The following is a 21,494-nucleotide window of genomic DNA, read 5'->3' as shown; positions in this document are numbered from 1 at the left end:
CCCTTTAAGCACTGGAAGGTGCTCTAATGTCTCCCTGGAGCCTTCTCTTCTCTGGGCTGAACAACCCCAACTCTCTCTGTCTTTCCTCACAGGAGAGGTGTTCCACTGAGACACTGTAGTAGATAAAGGCAGCTCTCCTGGGGGTGAGCTTACCCCTGGAGTCTGGGTTCTATTTTTTTTATCTATTTGATGAACACCTCTGGTTGCTACTCCTGACAACCCACCCTCCACAATGGCAAAAAGACTCTGCATCATCTTCCCTCAATCTCTGGAGCTCCAGGTGAGAAGCAAGTCTGTCAAGTGAGGGAGCAACATAACCAAGAGTAAGATTTGGCTCTACTTCATGTTACTTTCCAGAAAGCTTGAAACACCTGTGCAACTGTGCTGGGAACTGCCAGTGAAACTGTGCTGCAGTTGCTCTGCAGGTATTCACACTACACCATGCTTTGTGGGTTTTACATTCACTGGTTACTTATAGACACTGAATTCAAGGATAGAGAAACATCTTCCTACATACTGCTACTTCAAGCCATCTCTCACCCCGCTGCCAGCAGAGCTTTTCACAGACTTCCATTTGGCATCAACAGGTGATTTTTCATCCCCAGTTTCAAACTAGACCAGTACAGAAGTAAAAAACAAAAATGCCAATTTTTCACATGCAGAATGTAGTGGCAAAGAGAAGAAAAGAGGGAAAAACAGAAGGGAAAAAAAAAGGAGGAATAAAAAAAAATCAGAAAAAAGGAAAGAAAGGGAAGGGGGAAGGAGACATGGAATAAGGGATGGAAAGAAGAAAATTACTATGTGAGGTGACTTTATTAAGATTCAGACACCAATCCAGCACTTATTCACCTGGCATACTGCCCAAGGAGAACAGGCACTGCATTAGGTACCAGGTCTGCTGCACACCGCCAGCCCCAGGCTTTAGTCTTTCTCCTGCACAGACGGCCCCATGATCACGTTTCGAGCCTTATAAATTATTTACATCAGATATGAGGAAGCGGAGACATTAGAGATGGAAAAGATGCACCAGCCCATCCCCTGGGGAAGAGAGCTGGATCCTTCCCTGTGTCACATGAGCGAAGCAGTGAAGCTCTGTCTCTCCTTGGGAAGGTGTTTTGCTGCTCCATGCTCTCACCAGACTGAATTTCTTCATGATGTCTTTGCATAAATTGCATTTGCTCTGACTTCTGATCCCTTCTTCCTGGTATTACCACCTGCCTGCATCCCATGCAGCCCCCTGGAGTTGCACAGCATCACTGGGACTCTTTCCTCTCGAAAATTTTCAAAAGAAATGAAACATTCTGCAAAGCCCAGTGAAAGATACCTTGAACAATAATCCAGCAACTGAGTATTTAAAAAAATAGAACTAAAAATCAGAGTCATTTTGAAAACGCAGGACCTTCAGCTAGAACTTTGCTCTTCCTGCTTTTGCCTCCCAGAGGGGGAAGGCAGTCACTAGCTAGGGATGCAGTCAGCAGGAAAATATTTCCTGAGCTATGGACTGACTGCTTTGTAAAGTTACTCCTGCAGCACCAAAGGAAACAGAGACTCCAATGCAGCTTCATCCTTCCTCCCACAATGTTCAGCCAGTCAGTTTGTGGGATGGGGCAGTACCCATCCTCCTGAATGCTTGGCAAAGTTCAAAACACAAAGCACAAAAGAAAGCACAAAACAATCCCATCCCCAGCACCACATTTTAAGAGCTAACTCCCCCCTGACAGCAGAGATAGAGTACATAAAGGAGCGTGTCATGCTTTGAACTCCACAGTAATTCACCTCCTTGCCAGGATTTACACATTCTTTCTGCAGGCTCCAAGAGTTGTCAATGCTTCCTTCACTTTCAGAGCTTCATGCAGATGAAAGACTCCCACTGAGAGTCGTCAAGATTTACTGCAGTTTTGGTTCAGATCAGGATCAGGAAACCGCTTACACGTGCGCTTAAATACTGCTGAAGTCAAGGGCACCCGGCTGCACGCTCCCATACTCCAAAGCAAACAAGAGGAACCTTTTTTTTTTATTGGAATAAAAAAGCATGGAGAATCTTAATTAAAGCTAGATGGAAATCACCTAAATGAACTGTTTGTTACTGTAACAAATCAGGTGGGAAGATGACCAAGTACAAGACATGAGGACAGAAACTGGATGGGGAAAAGCTGGCACTGAGGGTTTGCTTGAGCAAGCAGAGGGTGCAGGACACAGCACTTGTCCCCAGCACCTCTGAAAACAGGCTCTGCATTTTCAAGACACCAAAGCCAGAGAGGAAAGGTTCCCAGTTACTTTTTAGTGAAGACTCTCCTTCTAACAGATGTATTCTGGTTTGCTTAAAATGGGAGTGAACAAGCTCATCTGCTTTTTCCCTCTGGTGTAATGCATTTCTGCTGGCTTGTCCAGCCCTGCATTCACAAGTTTATGTGGTACTGCGAAGCCCTGAGCATGGAGCAGATGTTTTGGAGGCTCTTCTAGACTCCAGAATTCATACCTGGCTGGAAGAAACTGTGGTGAACAGATTTAGGGGTTCAAGTATTTGGGAACATTAGGTGGTTCAGCCCATTCAGTCCCCATTCCCACACTCCCAGAGCTACACATGGGACATCTGTCAGACACCATCAACTGCAGCCCCAACAGGTTGCTCCACAGGCCTCTGCCACTACATCACCTTTGGCTGCACCAGAGCAGGACCAAAACTGGGCACAGACAACATTCTGGCCATGTACTAGAATTGCTGCAACCTTCCCATTATGAGTGTGTAAGCCTAACCTAGATAATGGTTTCTAGCATGAGCGCTGCAGGTTCCACATTGACTGTGTCTTAGTGGCTTCTAAAGAAAAATTACCTCAGTTGACAAATAAAATTACAGGTCTTGGGGGTTTTTTTCCAACTGTAAACTCAGTCTGGGAACTGAAAGCGAAGACACGAGCTCTCCTCGTCACCTCACGCACTGCCACCCAGCACATAACCTCGACATGCTTGTGGTGTGCATGCTGTGGCTGTGCTGGGTACTTGTTCGGGTAGGTGGGCTACATGCCATGATGTCATGGGTACCTGGGCTGCAAAACATGGGGATGTAGATGCTTAGCATGGGTGTGCAGGTTGCACGCTGTGCACAAATAGGGTGCACACCGTGGGATCTGGGGTGCACTCTGCAGGAATGTGAGGCACATGCTGTGGGTACGCTGCCTGAGTGCAGCTCAGCCAAAGTTATGTGCAGCAATTCAGAAGTCACAGCCTGAGACAATGGACAGACAGAGTATGCAGTTGGCAGCTGGAGGGAAACCATTCTCCTCTTTCTTTTAACAAATCAAACATGATCCTGCAACAGGATGAAAAGTAGGCACCTGGCAGGACAAGCCAGGTTGACTCAGTTGGGACTTACATGGACATGCCAGCTGGTCACATCAGATGGCCACTAGCCCTGAGCATGGCACTTTTCCAGAACCTTCCCAATCCCCTGCTGAGGCAATGACCTGTTCTCACAGGATGGGACAGCACTGCATCCAAAGGCAACAGGAGATAAACAGCCACCTCAGCAGGAGCCAGGTAATGTGGAAAAACGTGACTGTGGTGCAATGGCATGCAGACACAGCTGGGGAGCGGAGCCCAAGGGCCAGCTGGTCATCCACGGCCCTGGAGACCTCCATCCCACCATGACCTCAGGGCACTGGTTGCTCAACCGGTGGCACAGGGCCAGGGGCTGTTGGGCAGGCCTGAGGTTGCTCCTGTGAGGTCAGGGTGACTCAGCACGATTCAGGGAGGAAAATGGTGAAGAGAAAACATCTGAAGGAAGGAGGACTTAGCCACATGTGATGGCACCTGGAGGTGCCTGGGACCTCCATGCTGCAAGCTGTGATGGGTGCTGGGCTGCACCATCAGAAAGCAGGAGGAAGGACATGGAAAAAACTCAGTCAGGCTGTGGATGCTGTTTCAAAAGGAGGAAGGTGGCTGCACATCCTCAGGGTGGTGCCACCCACAAGAAGGGTGGCAGTGTCCCACTCTCTGACCCCTGCCACCCCACCCTGGGGATGGGGCACCCTGGGGATGCTGCACCCATCAGCCCCAGCATTTCTTGCAGGCCAACAAAGAGGATGGCTGCTGCAGATGGCAGAAGAGCCGCCCCAAGGAGTCAGTCAGAGCACAGCCTTGGCCCACTGCCACACCACAGAGGGCTGTTATCTCTGGGCATCTCATGGGGCACTGCAGAAAGCAGTGATGGTGGTTTGAGTCTTAGAAATTAAGTGACCTTCTTTGGGTAGCATCACTCAAAGGCCTGTCCCATGTTCCCAAGAGCATGTCAGGTTTGGGCTGGCAAGGGTGCACATAGCGGGACCTTCAGCCACAATGTCCTTACTGTACTGGGCACAGTTATGACCCTTATACTGACCTAAAGAATGAGTTTTGCTGGACACCTGGGACTAGACCTCCTGCTGTGCATTACGTGGCTGCCACAGGCCAGTTTGAGGATACTTGTAATTAAAGGGGGAGAGAAGTGCCTTGCTCCAGTCACAGAAAAAAATTAAAACCACACAAGACTACTAAGCAGAAGAAATCCACAGTGCACATTCAGTCTCTCTCTGTCAAAGACAGCATTTTACTAGATTTATTTTGATCTGAGAAAATTACCCTGCTCTTAGTACAACACTACATGAGTATTGACCTGTGGAAGACACCTTTTTGCAGGGAGAAAACATGTTAATTCAGAGCTGCCTTTCCCAGGAACCTCCTACAGAGAGTTTGACCATGCTTGGGTGGCTGAGTGGGTGGGTGGCTAGTCTTGCTTCCTGTCCAGGAGGGCTCCTAGGAACAAACCTGCCTTTGTGGACAGTGCTCAGCTAGAGGAAAGGACAATTCACCAAGAGGTCCCTCCACTCTCCATCAAGAGCTCTGCCCAGAAACATTGCAGAAGCTGAACATCCCATGCTGTAAATTCTGCACTAAGAGGAAAAGAGAATGCAAAGGGAAGAAGCCGTAAGGAGGAGCTTTTGTTTGTCTCTCTCCTACCTGCTAAAAACCCAGACAACCCCTCGAATCATCAGTAGCTACCAGATAAACTCCAAAGAGAGAAAGGGAAAGAGAGGAAGGAAATTAACCTGCCCATTAAAGAGGTGGGAGAATGGAGAGATGTAAGCTGTAAGTCTGGAGAGAAGGTATTGCTGTCAGTAGGAGGGGATGCTTTTTCACACCATGTAACTGGAAGCAAAGCCTTCGCACAGTGGAGAAGAGGGTCCCTGGATGTGAAGTCTGAAGTTATCAGCTGTACATACAAGGACCTTCCAAGTGAAGATGCATTTGAACAGCTGTAAGACCCTCTGTTTTAATCAAATGAGGAGTCTTGCTTTCCCCTTCTCAATTCCATGTCCTCCCAGGCACACAGACAATCCTCAGAGGCAACAAAACCTTGATGCAAGCGCCTCTGACCTACAGACACAAATCCATTTATCGCTGGGCTAGGAGGGTGGACAAAGAGCAGTGGTGTCTCAGAGCTGGGTGCCAGGGCCACTCTCTGATTCAGCAAAGCCCTTGATAAGAAATGTCATCCTCCATTGAGTAATTTTAGCCCATGAGATAAGAATCTCTATCAGGCTCAAACATATGGTTGGCTGCAGAGCACGCAGCAAAATGAGACGGGTAATTTATTTGCTTGTGCTAAGAGCACTCCCAGACCCAGAAAAGCTGATGCAATGAAATAATAAGTGCCAAATTACACTCCATTCTTCTTTGGAGACCTGGAAGAGGCTCCTGCGAGATACACAAGGGGTTGTATCTCTCTCCTTCAAGCACCAAGCCACCAAGGAGACAATATTCTACACAACTAATTGAAGACTGGGCTTCATAGGATTTTCTGAGGTCTGCTCTTCTCATTAAATCCTACTTGTTACACAGGAATTCACACCCACATATGTGACTGGTGCTTTGTATGAAGTGCCAGTAGATGCTTTCCAGGGGAGGAAGCGGAGGGGTTAAATGCCATAATTACACAGGTGAACTCCAATCTCCTGAGATCAGCCCTGGACATTAGGGCAGGACCATCAGCCCACCAGGTGCTGTGATGTCCACCAGCTAAGTCCAACTTAGAACCTCTGATTTAGGTGACCTGGGCTAATCCATATAAACATGATATCGGGCCAGACACTGCATGGCTTAGGTTGCTTAGAGTAATGAACTCCGTAACCTGAGTATGAGAGGAGCATCTGATCCACTGGGACAACTAAAGGACACTCCAAAGAAGCACTTAGCGCATTTAAACACTGGTTTCTGGAAGGATCTGCTGAGGAAGACTCATCCCTAGAGAGCTCTTTCTTATATTCTTTCCTCTCTTGGTTGTCATCAAGGGAGATATCAAACCAAATGGTCTCACTCTGTACAGCCACTTCTACTCCCTCACATCTTCAGTAGAGCAGCTGCTGTTCAATACGTATCACATGCTCCCTCACCACAACCTTTTAATGGGTAATTTCACTCTCAAACTTAACATCTAAACATCTATTCTGAAACAGAAATTTATGATTAACCTGTAAATATTTTAATTTGGTTCTTCCAAGAAACTGGGCCAGACCCACACTCTGATTCAAACCTGCTTTAGAAATGTAGCAGCTACACCTTTGGTCATAGATAGTCTCTTCATTGATGTGAAATCATCACTGCTTCCTGGACAGTGGTATCTTCCCATCACCGTATCTACCCTTGTCACTGGCATTCTCACTGGAAATATCAGCAGTTAAACCAACAACTGAATGAGTCATAGAGGTTAAAAACTTCTAATACTAAATGATGGTCCTTTCAGCTCAGTGCTGAGATGTGAGGGTGAGGAGGAGCCAGGAAACCCCTGATCTGAGAAAATGAGGGTATTTTCTTCTCACTGGAGTTCAACTCAGCATTTTTCATCATTGCCAAATTTATTAGGGAATGCTGTCATGACAGTAAAGGTCCCCATGTGGACGCTGACTTGGCCTCCATGGCAACATCACATGTACCAACCTCAGAGGAAGAGTCTGATGAACTGATGAACCCTTTCCACCCTCACGGCCACACAGCCCTCACATGAACCACAGACTGCACAAAGTACAGCAGAGGAAAGCCACGTGTCCCTCATGTCTGTGGAGTTGTATTGCTAGAATAAACCAAGCTTGACATCCCTCTGTCATCCTGGCCAGCCTTCTCCTCCAAAGAATGCTTCCAGCACTCCAGAGCCCAGTGCCCAACATGTGAGGAGTCATGCATCTTTATGAGGAAAAACATTGGAGCAGGAAAGAAGATAAAAAATAAATCAAGCTTCAACTTTCTTTTCAGCAGCCAATGTTTTTCAGTTCTCCAAAGGTAGTAAATTGAAACCAGATAATTTTACTCTATTATTTTCCACCTCCTGCCTTTCTCCTCTTGTGGCTTTGGACGAAGCAACGTGATAAGCCCATACATTTCAGCTTGCTCTGTATCTCACCAGTTTGGAAAATATATCACTGTTATGTACTGGAGCTGGAGCTGCAAACAGTGCAGATGAGTGTGAGGGACTTGTCATCCTCACTTCTAACAACAAAGCAACAAATTCCTCAGGCATAAAGTAAAGGCACAAAGCATCCTCCACAAGTGACATATTTTGTGTGTGCGTGTGTAAGCAAAAATACTTGAAATTTTAAGTCTTAGGTACATGGACAACTATGACAGTAGAGATTTGCTGATGATTTTTACCTGAAGCCTACTCAAGGCGTGGGTGATTGCAGGGTGCAGGAAATGGGCAGCAGAACAGGAGAGGGAATGGAGGCAGTAGGAGAAACTACTCTAATCAATGCATGGACTCATCCTGTTTCTTGTCTGATGGATATTTGAGTGAAGCAGGAAGGAAAGAAAATGTTCAGTTGGTTTGATGGTGTTTCTTTTTTTTACCTTATTATGAAGCTTCAGTCCCACTCTGGAAGTCAGGAAGCTGGCTTGTAGCATCACCTCTCCTCTTTCTTCCTGTATCTTCCCTTAAGCACCCTCTTTCCAGACAAACTCTGTCTCTAAAACAAGATCTATATGCCAGGCTTTTCTCCTTTTGAGTATTCCTCCCAATGGCAACACAGCACTGATTTTCATTACTTGTGCAAAGCAACCAAGTAACGCTCTTTCTCCTGTGTGATACTGGAGACATAAACTTAAGCTCCACTGTCCCCAAAGTCTAGAGGGAGGGTTGCCTGGCAAGTTCAGAAAGTCTTCTGAAATATTGTAATCCAAGCCAAATTGCAGCTCATCAATCTTCATCATCGAAAGAGTGGATACACCTGTAAAGAAAACACAGTTTTAATATCTGGATCAGGACAGACTGACAAAGTTCCAGATTTTATGCATGATTTCTATTAGTATCAAAAGAGTGATGTCTGGTTTACCCTTCAAAAGACACCTCGACCTTGCAATACTGACAGAAGAACATGTTGTTCTTGCCTGAAGATTCAGCCAACAGAAGGTACTACTCAAACAGAGGGGATGTCAAAGAAACCCGAAAAATCTAATTCTATCATGATGATAATTCTATCATCTTGCAGGGTTTCAAGATCTTAATTATTCTTTTTACTATTCCGAATAAGTGGGAAAAAACATAAAAACCTTGAAATTTTTAAGGTTGCTAAATTGAAACTCATTTTGATTTCAAGCATTTTGTTTCAACAGTTGGAAAATTTCCCTTTGGTGTCACAAACTTTTACGCTTCGCATTATAACCTCCATTAGAAACAAAGAGTCCTTTCAAATACAAATTCAAAACCAAAATGCAAACACAGTTAGAAAGTTCAGATGTACTCTTAGTAGCCAGTAACCCTAATCCAGTAACCCTAACCCTAATCCAGTAACCCTAACCCTAACCCTCTCCAAATTTTTACTATACTTTTTCCAGAAAGAAGGATTACTGAAGCTGTCTGTCTCCTGAGGGTGCATTCAACTGCAACATGGTGGAGTATTAGTGACAAAGTCACAGTCAGCTCAAATGCCAACAAAGGAAACATTGAGCTACTTTAATCAAATTAAGTGGATTTTAATACACAATGCAACATAGTTAGCTTTACATGTAAATTCTACCCTAAAACAATTTCAGTGCTCAACTACAGACTCATATAGACTAGCAAACTGACTAGCAAATGATGTCCAGGAGCTCCTCCAGCAGACACTGGCCAGATACAAGCAGCCCATTGTAATGGTTCTGAGAAAGAAAAAAGCAGCCTTCATCTGCGTTCTGGGGACATTTGGAAGAGATGAAGAATCAACACAACGGAGATCCCTACAAGGTTTCTTTGGATGGGAAGAGCCGCAAAAGAAAAGACCAGCAGCCTCATCCCATCAGGAACAAACTGCAAGTTAACTCCAACCCAGCAACTGAGAAGGATTTCCAGGGCAAGTGACATAGAAACTAGCTCAGGTTTAGGAGGCAGCTGGGAGTAACTTGTAATTTATCTTCATAAAAGAAGAGATCTCTTATATCAATGGATGTTTGGTCCTACCCAGATTTAATGTTCCTAGTTACAGAGACCCACAGTGAAGTAGAGTCCCTGTCCATGAAGGGGGGTTGGAATAGATGATCTCTATGGTCCCTTCCAGCCCAGGCCTTTCTATGATATCATTCTATGAGAAGCAGGAGGGTTGGTCTGTGCTGCTGAAGAAACCCCCCCCTTTGGATGCAATATGTGGTGCAGGAGATACAAATCCATTGATGTTCAAACATACCTTTGCTAGGTAAGCCGAGTGGGATGGATCACCTCATTGCCAGAAGGAACAAGATCATAACTCATGTGGAGGAAGCAAATGGCTCAGGCACTCCCTGGGAGCATGCGAATTTCAGCTAAGAAGATAGGAAAACAAGGCCCAAGCCATGAAGGTGGCAATACCATCCGCAGCTCCAGAGATGCATCTCTTTGACCCTCTCTGGTTGATTTCTCTATTTACATGACAAACATTTATATGCCATGCTGCCTCTCTTGCTCCAAGAACTGCAGTGCTGTTTTGGGGGCCCTGACTCCCTGAAGGACCTCCCCACAAACCACAGTGATGGAAGCTCCCCTGGGGTTATACAACACTATTCATCATGTCCATCTCCATACTGTGAATCACTGGGCCAGGCTGCTCCCTGCCACATAACCAAAACCACTTGATGGTCCATCCTTGGACAGGTCACGGTGCTGTGTCACGCATTAGAGAGGAAAAGACAGGAATAGGATGAGATATGCACCTTTGGGCCATTTGTCTCACAGGCTCCTACCACGTCAACATCTCCTCCTCATGGAAGGGCTTTGCCACACCCCAACAACACGCTTCCACCATCTTCCCCCATTTTAATGTGCACAACCACCACCATCACCTCACCACCCCTGGAGGGAGGTGACACAACAGCCTTCATGTGGGGTGATGAGATTCTTTTCTTCTTCAAAGACCTTGTGGCTGCCAAGCACCTTTCAACACCAGGTGTCCACGTCAGTACTTTCCAGTGAGCACCACAAACTGGTCTGCTCTGAAGACACACTCTCTGTGACACTGGAAATCAGCCACCAGCAGAAGTCATCGAGGAAGAGGGGGGAAGAGCAGTGTGGTGGAAGGAGCTCCAGTGTACACCAGAGTTGGGTATGTATCAGAAGGGCTGTGACCGTAAGTCGAGGGTTTGTAGTGTGTAGCCTAGAAGGAGACTGCATGGCTCAGGGCACATGGAATTATGGAATGTTATCCTCCGGCTGCTGGCGATATTCCCTTGGGCAGGGTACAACGCTGACACAGTGACATTAAAAGTACAACTTCCAATAGCATCCTGGCTGCCCAAAGCCTTGGCATGAGGCAGCTGAGCTGTCTCAAAGCTGACTCTCCCTGCAGGAACACCGCATGCTGACAATCCTGGCACAGGGATTAGCAAGGCAGCGTTAAAGTGCTAAACACAGACACAACCAGGGAGTGAAACAGCTTCCTGCGAATAAGGGGACAGGCAGGAACATCTTTGCACACATTTGTCGCTGCACAGGGAGAACTTGCCCTGCTCTCAGCTGAAGTCAACGTTCAGATGGACAAATGTCTTGCCCACATGGCTGAGCTGCAATAGCACAGGTACACAGTGACCTGTAACCAGGCACAGTACTGGGGCACAGTACTTACAATTACTTGCAAGACTACCTCCAGAACACCCTACCCAAATGGTAAAAGCAAGAATAATTTGGGTTACAGTCTGGATTGCCTTCCTCTCTCACGCTTCCTTGGCAGCTGGTTATCCCTGCTTCTGCTTCTGCTGCCGAATTTCCCCCTCCTCCCCATTCCTGCATTAGTCATGAATTAGCAACACACACAGCATCAGGCAGTAAAACGCACCAGGCAGCACTGCTGAAGGCACCAACTTCAACAGTGGTTTAAGCAGATGTGCTAAGGAAACATCTGGATGTTATTATCAAAAAGCTTTCTAGGTTCCCCATCAGATCAACACCTCTGTTTCCTCTGAATTATTATACAAAAGAAACAACATAGAACCAATAATAAAACCACCTCAATTAGAAATACAGTCAGCTCGCTCTAACATCTGGAAATTCATCAGCACAGACCCAAACCATGGGTCAAGTCAAGGAGCTTGGTGCTACACTGTAGCCAGCAATGACAGGTTTGGCTGGTACAGGGCATCTCCATGGGACAAAGCAATCCATCAAGACCTGAAGAGGTCAAAAATATCTGTAGGACTCTGGAGCTCGTGGCATATGTCTGTCCTGCAGCACCATGCACTGGAGATACAGTGTTATTTCCCACCTGTAAAATACTTTCCTTCCCCCAGCTCTGTAAAATATATTCCTAGCAGCTCTCAGCTGTGCAAAGATTTTTGACATGTTGCTGGTGCAGTGAGAAAGGCTGGACTAAAACTCCTTTCAGAATACAAACCAAGAAAAAAAAATACATCAAAAAGATTAAAGAGACGCTTGGCATATTAAAGAAATGGTTACATGGAAACTTTTTAAACATACGAGACCTACAGGATTGGCTGAGGTAAGAGGCATAATTACCCCAGTGTGAGCTCACAAGGCAGGTCCACGACACTTGGCTACATAAGAGAAGGATGTCACGTACCAGCAGGGAGGCCCTGTTATCTTTGGGCCTTGGGCTGGCACAGCCACTGGGAGTGCAAGGTTTAATACTTGTACCCACACTTCAAGAATAATGCTGAAAAAACTGGAGAGAGTTCAGAGGACAACCACAAGAACAAACCCAGGCTTGTAGCAAGGAGCTCAAGGAAGTCAATCAAAGAGAAAGTTAAAAGGCACCTCACAGCCCGTAGGTACCTGTCAGAAGAGTGTTCCTTAGTTTGCCAGACAAAGGCATAACGAGACCAAAGGTTGAAAGTTGAAGCTCGAAAGAAAACAAACCAGAAACAACTATACCGTTTTTCAGCACTGCAGGTAATTAACAAAGAGAAAAGTTCTCCAACTGCCATGGACGAGGATCCAACACCGGCAATTTTTAAAATAAGATGGGATGCTTCCACCTTGCTTCTCTCATTCCCCCAGAAATGTATGCTTGGTTCCATTCACAACTGCTGACCCCAGAGTGGAAACTAATTCAAGGAATCTCTGTTATACAGCAGGTCAGACTAAACCAGCACCATGACATTAAAGCCTAGAAATCAATGAGGTACAAAGAACAAGAGGCCCAATTATTGGTGGTAGAAAGAACAAGAGGCCCCATTATCAGTGGTTGGGCTTGTCCATCCCCAGAGATCCCTGTCTCATCCAAAACTCCTCTGCATCCCATCACTATCAAGATGTGGATTTTACTGAAGAAGAGCAAAAGTGCCAGATCCCCACCACAAGCAGCAAAGCAAGATGCTGTTAACTAAGAAAGCCACTCCAGTTTTTTTTTCCCAGCTAAAAAAACAGGAAAAATCATATCCAGACAAAAGTAAGTAAAAAAAAAAATAACACTCACAGGGCAGAAGGAAAGCATGATATAAGAAATAAGTACTCTATAGTGAGAACAATCATTCACCGGAACAACCTCCTCAGGGAGATGGTGGAGTCCCCATCACTGGAGGTTTTCAAAATGCAACTGCACACAGTTGCTACAATCACCTAGGCTTCCTTTCCCACAGAAGATTGGACCAGATGATTCCTTCCAGTCTGGGCCAGTCTGTGGCTCTGTGAAAGGCACACAAAACTTTCCTGACTACAAACACTTGAGCTAAAGGAATGAAGCTCCCAACTCTGATGCTCTGAAACGCCTACTGATGTTAATCATAATCATGCTTCTAGGTTCCCTTTGTGCTTCTTGACTCCAGGATTTTCAGATCTGCAGGGTCCCTCTAAGCCTCAAAAGCATATCCCAGGACATGGTCCCTAACTGCATCCTCTCTCAGAGAGCTGGAAAGTCCTCCCTGCAAAGAGAAAGCAAGTCCCAGCTCCTGGCTGGTTTATTTAAAGTTTTCATCATCATGGTGCTGGTTCATAGTTGTGAGTTTGCAATACCTTCCCTCATTCATGCCTCTTCTTCCTTCAAGGCTTAAAATGTGTGGGCCCACTGTGACAGCCCACGTTTTAATAGGATTAAAAGAGTAATTAACCTGTGGCACAAAAATCAAGGAGCTACTATCACTCCCTAAGAAACCTGGAGACTGCAGTCAAAATCCAGCCTCCTCCAGCCCTAAACGTACATTTGGTAGCTGGAAAATACAGGGGGAGCCAGGAATGGAGATGAACTTTTGGGGCTGCAAAGCATAGCAATCATTCTCTAAGACCGAGTCTGAATCTTGCATAAGGGAGGTCACAAGTTTCTTACCTTTGATTTGAACAGTACTGCTAGTGTTTGCCTAAGCCCCACCTTCCAGGGAGGCATGCAGGCTCCATGCAAAGAGCTCAAGATATGGAGATGGTAAGTCACCCTCTTGATGGCTGGCTTGAATACTTAAAAGCCTTTGGTATTTAAAAAAGGCACTTTAACTCTGATTTATCTGCACTACATTTGCAGCCGGGGTGCCTGTGATATAGCTGCTGGCTGCGGGAGGTGCTTTGCCTGATTTCCTCAGCTGTTCACAAAATCCATCTCCAGGAGAAACCCTGGGGCCCCACTGCTCTCTTCCCCTGCAGACAGCCTGTCTTCTGCCCCCACCCTTTCTTCTGTATTTATAATCACCAAAGGAGAAGTGGAGCTTTCAAAGGATTTAGCTGCTGAGGGTGGCTGGTAAGCAGGAGAAGGGAGGAAAGGAAAGGAAAGGCAGAGCACTTTCATCCCCATTGTTTCCACCCCAAGGTAAATCCACACATTTCACCACACCCATTTTTCCCCCGAAAATGCCTCCTGCTCTCTACCAGCTTTTCCATATACTTACACATATAAGGCTGCCCTTCCCCAAACATCCTCCTCAGATGCCTCACAACCACAAACTCCTGTGACCCTGCACCGTTCTCCCACAGTCTCATTAACAATAATTATTAGTCCAGTTACTAAACCTCCTCCTTGGTGCTCACCTCTCGAAGGACAATTCTAACCTGTCTGGCTGAGCAGCACTCACCACCAGACAGGGAAACCTGATGATCGTGGTCACATCAAATGCTTCCAAAATAAACAGGGATCACATTCCACTATCCAGAGCTGCATCTGCACGGGGAGCTCCTCCTGCCCATCCCAGCTGCCATCTGCAGCATCTTTATCCCACTTGCAAAGGCACAAGTTTCGAGAGCCTTGTACTGAAGCTTCAGCACTTCCACTGACTCTTTCGTATTCAAAATGTTTATTTTAAAGTTGTGTTGGTTTATCTCTAAGCACAGATTCATATTCCAGCAAAATAAAAACCAAAATGCAAAACAAAAATGAAAAAAGAGCCTGCCTGACTTGGAAGCCTAAAAATAGACCTGTGTATCGCAAATAGTGAACTGTCAGGTAAAGGCTGTGGATTGAAGGTTCAAATGAATAATGTGTTTGTTTTTCCTGCTTCAATACTTTCCTGCTGTTATCACTGTACAAATAAGTCAGCACTCACTAATTACTCTGATGGCAATTTCCTGGGAACTGGTACTTAAGTATCAGGCCAAATTTATTGCCAAGCATCACAGACTAGTCCTCCTGCACTCACAAACAAACAAACAAACAAACAGGCCCAGCTGCCAAATCCCCCTGTCCTTCATCACTGCAGACCCAGTGCTGCCAGCACAGTCCCACTCCTGACTCCAACTTGGGCTGTAGGATCTGCCCTCAGCAACATATTTTTCCTGACAAGCCTGGTTAAAGCTAAGATGCTAATGTAGAAGATGGATCTGGCAGCGCCAGAACGTGGACTTATCTCCTTCGAGGTGTTCACTGTATGTATAAATTGTGGATCCCAAACAGTATTTGTGCAGTAAAAGGGGTTTAATCTTGGGAGCCGAGAGCACAAGCGCCTTTTCTGCAAGGCATACACATCAAGAGAGAAAGGATGGGAAAGGAAATGTCTGTGAAATGTTTTTATAAGGCACCCAACAAACCAGTCTCAAGCCCCTTTTAGCCCAAAATCATCCCACAAGGCTCACAGAGTTTATATTCATGGTTGAAATACATCAAAGAACCACCTAAACAATGCCTGTGGTTTCTGCTGGGTGTTTCTTTTCCTCCACTTGGTATTTATACAGCCATGGATTTGTGCTGTAATTCAGTCAAATGCATTAGAGCAAAGATGAAGGGAGGAGGGAGGAGAGAGGAGAGGGAAAAAAGTGCTGTTACCTGTGATACATCCCAAATGGCATCGAATTTCTGTATAAACCTTTGCTGCAACCTCAACCCAAGATGCAGGCTGTTTGCTGAACAGGCAATAAAAACCCAGCATCCTCCTTTGTGGGCTTTTTCAGCTTTTCAGGGTCTTTTTCTTGGGGATGGTTGGCTTGCTTTGGATTTATTGTATTATCATTCCTTTCTGCTTTCACCGTGAGCCAAAGGGTTAAGCGATCTTTCAGATCCTCCCTGGATGCAACTCCATGCATAACAAGAAAGCTTCCAGCCCAGTGAAAACAACTTGAAAGAAGAGCAGTGACCCAGTGACAGGCTTAAGTTTCAGGTCACAACACCCCTGCTCAAAACCATCCATCTTTCTCTGGCCACAAGTTTGCAGTCAGTCACCTCCCATTAGCACAATTAGTCTCCAGGATTTACAGGAAAACACCTTTTGGGGACCTAGCTGTTGTTAGCATCCTCTCTTGCACATGAGGTGAGAGCTGTGAGCTAAAAAGGGACACTGCAGGTACACACTGATGTAGCATCCCTTTGCATCCAGTAATAAATGCTAAAACCACATGGAGCATTAGAATAAATAAATAAATAAACCAAACTGCAGTTGTGAGCTTTGGTTTCACTTACGTTCAACTTCTGCAAGGAAATGGGTGTTTACAGCCCCTGTCAACCTGGACACATGCACACCACATTGCAGGCAGAATCAAAGTTAGCTCAGGAGCATCGTGCAGCTCCATTAAAAGCCATGGATCAAAGGAAAGAGGAGGTTTGGTGTTACTACACACTGTGCCAAGGGAAATAGTGCATCTCAGGAATGCCATGAAGAAGGTTGTAGAAGGGAAGGATGTGCCCACTTTCCTCTTTTCCAAAAGAGTTACTTAGAAATAATCTCCTGCTGGACCACAGAATTGGGGATCACAGAATCATAGAATGGTTTGGGTTGAAAGGGACCTTTAAAAGTCATCTATTTCAAAGCCCCTGCAATGAGAAGGGATACCAATAGTTCCATCTCTGTGCTGCAACAAGGACACTACCAAGCAACCCACTTCTAAGAAAACAGTGAACAAAAGGTTCAAAACCCAGCTCCACACGAGCCAAACAGAAACACAGCTCCTGGGAGGGGTATCTTGGCTCATCTGGGGCGAGAAGGACATAAAACGTCAGTGTATCATCCAGCCCTGAGCCTGGCACTCAGCCCAGCTCCTCCCAAGATCACACCCACCAGGTGTGGCCTTGCTCTAGACAGATGCTGAGAGAGAGTATCAGGATGGGATGCAAATACAGAAAAAGATGAGGATGTGAAAAGAAGTATCGAACACTCTCCCAACCTCCACCATTTTGTGCTATTATCTCTAAAAGCAAGAGCACAAAGGAACAACCTGTGTGTGCAGGTACTTGGGTGCTGAGACTTTCTCATTTATCATCATCAACCAAACTGCGCTGGGAAGCGGGGCAGGCACAAAGCCCAAGGAGGTTCCCAGTTCAGCTGCAACTCCCAAGGTTTCGATGTGATTATGCCTGTGACTCCCCCCCCAAGCTTTTTGGCACCAGGACCAACCCATGATATTGTTTCCACTCATTCCTTCCTCTCAGCCATGCCAGTGCATGCCAGTTTGCCACGCAAGACTGCAAATTGGATTGGAGAACTGAATCTACTGAATAACAACCCAGAGGAGAGAAAAAATGTCAGATGGATGGGTTCCCTGTTGCGAGTGGGTTCAGCAACATCCTGTGCTGTCAGCAGCCTGAAATGGTTTCAGGTGTAGCAGTGCAGAAGGATGCTGGACATTGCAGTAACACTGCTCTGCTGCCAAAGGTATGAACTACCAAATGTGGCCGCAGGCTTTTATTTTTTAGTGACTAGCCGTAGTTATGCATGCTATAAAAAAAAACTGGACTGAATTTGGCCAAGTGATCCCATTTCTCAGCTAACTGGTTTACTGTGCAACCCTGCAGCACTGGAGGAAGCAGTTAGAAATATCGACTGCAAACCCAAGGCAAGCTTTTTCTGACTAGGTGCTGAAGACTGAAGCCCACGGCTGAAAGCTGGTACACACCAGGGACAATGCAAGCATGAGCTGATACACTGTCAAAGGACATGAGAACATCAGGATCCCTGACCAACAAGCTATGCAGGAGTAGCAAGACGCTGATTTCTTTAAGTGCAGTTATCTTTTACTGCCTTGTGTATACTCATGTGGGATGGATATGGGTATTTATTTTATTATTTGATGAAAGGATTCACGCTATGTCCCCAAAAATGCAAATATGTCCTTTAGTGCTCAGAAAGGTGTGTCCTATGGGAATATGAAAAAAAAACCCACCAAACTATGCTTTGCCTCTTCAGCCAGCTTTCAGACTGATGCATCCCAGTATTGAAGCATAAGCACAGGTAGGGTCTGCATTGATTAGTAATGGTCTTTAAAAAAGTCCTGAGCCACCCATTTTGAGAGGAATTTATTATTGAGCAATGTGAGTGCTAGATACAACTCTCCCTTTGCTGCCTATGGCACCGTGTGCTGGGTTAGCCTCTGTCCTCCACTCCCGCAGCTCCTGCCACTCTGCAACAAGGTCAGGGGGATGCCCTGAATCCCACCTGCCCCTCTGGATTAGCCAAGCTGGATGATGCCCTCACAGAATAATAGAATCATTTGGGTTGGAAGAGACCTTTAAAGATCATCTACTCCAACCCCCTACCATGAGCAGGGCCATCAACTTCAACTTGATCAGGTCACTCAGAGCCCTGTGCAACCTGACCTTTAATGTTTCCAGGGATGGGGCATCTACCACTTTGCTGGGCAACCTATTCTTCCTCTAGGGAGATGAGTGAGCACCCAAACTGCTGCACCCTGATGGACACAAAGTATAAGAGATGATGACACAGGTCAGTGGGAAGATGTGGGAACAAGACCATGGTGTTTCACCCAGTAACCCTAGTAACACTGGGCACGGCCAAGATGGGACTGACTCCCAGGGAGATTCTGAAGCCTAGATCTCTTGGTTTGAGAGGGCACAACAACTCACTCCTTGTCTCTGTCACACATCACTACCTCTCTTTTACTAGCAAAGTACCCAGTATGGGGTTTTGAGCTACCCCAGGGCCAACAGTTCTGGAAGAACCCTGAAGAACAGCAGCATCAGAACTGAGAACTGTGACTTTTACCCTGAAGATGGCTTTCACTGCCACAGAGTGCATGGGGAAACTCAGGGCAAGGGGTAAGACCCCCACCCCAAACCATGGCATGGCTGTGATGGGGCACCCATCCAGGGGCCAGTAGAACAGCCCAGCACACCAGGAAGGGCTCAGCCATCCAGGGACTGCTGCTATGCCGGCATTAATCGCCATTCCATGACTAACAGGGCTGCCACCCAGGGCGAGCACCAGTGAGAACAAGCCCTGGGGAAGAAACACAGCTCTGTGTCCTGGCTTTGCAGCCCGGCTCCTACGTGGCGAAACAAAATGAGAGGCACAGCTCACTCCCTCCAAGGAATACACCCTTCCTAATGAGAGTCAACCCAGGAGCTATGCGGGAGTGGCGCCCATTCCCAGGCAGGCTTCAACGCCACTGAGAGCCAGCGACGGAGACAGGCAGCCTCCGAGAAAAGAGACATCAGTTGGAAATTTTGCTTTGATGCTGGCTCGCCAGCTAGCTCTGGCACCAGGGAGGAGGAGGAGGAAGGATTGCTGGTCTCGCGATGCTCCCCTGCATGTGCGTACACGCAGGGCTGAGCTCAGCTGGAGATCCTGGGAGAGGGTTGCAACGACCGCAGAGCAAGTCACCAGCTGTGCCCTGCCTGACTGGGCAACACATGGCTGGCACAGCCTGAGCCACAAAATGGCAGCTGACCACCCGCCGTCCGACAAGAAAGCCCACGGAGAAGAGCCCATGGAAAAGAGCCCATGGAGAAGAGCCGGCATTGCACGGATGCTACGAAAGGATCGTGTCATACAACCATCCATCGTCATGTCGGTAGGAAAAACTCCATTATCTGTAGCTAAATCTGGGCAGAGCACAGTGCCAGGGCCTCTTCTTATCCCAAAGAGGTTACGTTCCAGGAGACACAAATACTTTTTATTAGTTTTGCTGCTGCTGTTAGCACAGTAATGATATCAAGCATCGCCCAGCAGCAACAGCAAGGTTCAGGGTCTTGGATTCACTGCAGTATTGATCTAGCTCTAGAAAGCCAACAGTAGCAGAAAGATCAGAATAAATACAAAGGTGATACAATGAAAAGGATGTCCCAATTAAATTCCTAACACTTGTATCCCTTCCCTTCCCCCACCTCCTCTCGTTATCTTTTTAAATTCAGTTCCATAGATCTCAAAGCACTTAAGACTACTTAAGTGCTGTTAGCACAGTCATCCTGATGGAGAAACTTAAACTTCGCCTGGGTTGAGCAACCCATCCAACTGTTGCCCAACAACCCATTGGGAGAGGAGAAAGCAGGACTGGTTTAGCACATGTCTATCCATTCCTCCATGCTGCCTTGCTGCAGGGTATGAGTTACCAGCAGTCAAGCCGGGTAGTTACATAGCACTGCCGTATTTCCCAGGATAGGGCGTGCCCCACTGTCAAGCGTGCTGAAAAGCACTGGCTACAGTCCCTGGTAAGAGGATAGTCGGAAATACATCACTTGTTTCTTTTGTTTGGGGTTTGTTTGGTTGTTGTTTGCCTCATCAGAAACTTTCTGTGTTTAAAGCTCAGGAATGCAGACTTTTGCAGAGAGCAAGGGCTGTCAGAGCAGGTAGCAGGTGTGTCTCAGTTTCCCCATCCAAGAAATAAGATTGATACCTGCAGATGTTTTCAAGAAAAAAAAAAAAAAACACCAAAAAGCACTAAGGATTTCTATTACCACTGTCCAATCCCAAACCCTGGGTCCAAGGTCTGAGTTGAACAACTACACACCAAGGTGACTGGGAGAGGGCATTTTGAGAACCAGAAGTTACATGGTGTGTGGACCTCATCCCTATCAAGGCAAACAGGACTTTGGAGCTTCCCAAAGGTTACAAAGTTGGATCCTTCCAGCAGCAGCAGACACAAAGCCTGGGGCTGCAGCTGTGATGGTGCTCAACTGTTTGAGTCACTGGTACAGGTGACCCTGGAGAACACTCCATGGTCAGCAGGTCCACTCTGACTGGAGGACCACCAAGATAGAAGGTGATGCAAATTACTTCTATTTGCCACATATATTCTCCAGTGTGCTGCCAAGCAGCTGCTTCTCCTCAGTCCAGGGGAGTGAATGTGCCAGATGGAAGAGCAGCCAAAAAAGTCTCTCACCTTGCCACAGCCTTATTTGATTTGCTCTCCTTTAATTCCTTCACTTGCTCTAGTGACTGCGTCTTATCCATCCTATCCTCTCACCTTCTTCAGATTAATTAATTTTGCCTTCTTCTAACGTCTTAAATTAAGTACAAATCAACAATTAAAGGATTATCATCATAGCAATTGAGGATGATGTGTCCAAAAGTAACACCTCCAGATAAATCCAACTTGACCAAGAGGAACTATCTATTGGTGATACCTATGAACAAAACTGAGGCTGATACAGAGCATGGAAGACCACCTCCGCCTTAGCTCTTGCTGTACAAGTATGGACCATGAAAGGCATGAAGTAGCTTAGTGACTTGGCCCAAAATCCAGAAGCTGGGTACTGAAGCACTGCACCTGAGCATCCCAAACATGGGGGGTGTGAAGCAACCCTCTTTACCACTCAACTCTCCATCAGCCAGTCCTGCCAGGAAAGAAGGTTTAATTAATATTTCAAGTACAAGTGAAATTAATAAATAGACTCTGTTCAAATCCATCCCAGCTATTGAAACACGATTAG

The 21,494-nt window shown here is 46.3% G+C and overlaps 1 long non-coding RNA gene across 3 annotated transcripts in view; it reads right to left on the bottom strand.

Annotated features, from left to right (window-relative positions):
- Positions 1-21,494, bottom strand: part of LOC127467047 (uncharacterized) — a 130,889-nt gene that overhangs the window by 32,484 nt on the left and 76,911 nt on the right. For all 3 annotated transcript variants that reach the window (XR_007902937.1, XR_007902938.1, XR_007902939.1), the window contains one exon: positions 7,876-8,252. This is a non-coding gene — a long non-coding RNA (uncharacterized LOC127467047). The remainder of the gene's footprint in view (positions 1-7,875; positions 8,253-21,494) is intronic.

This window comes from Manacus candei, unplaced genomic scaffold (assembly GCF_025592945.1).
Source record: "Manacus candei isolate 608988 ecotype Guabito, Panama unplaced genomic scaffold, ASM2559294v1 h1tg000013l, whole genome shotgun sequence".
Classification (NCBI taxonomy): Eukaryota; Metazoa; Chordata; class Aves; order Passeriformes; family Pipridae; genus Manacus; species Manacus candei.
Note: the sequence above shows the minus strand (reverse complement) of the source record. Positions and strands in the feature narration are given on the sequence as shown.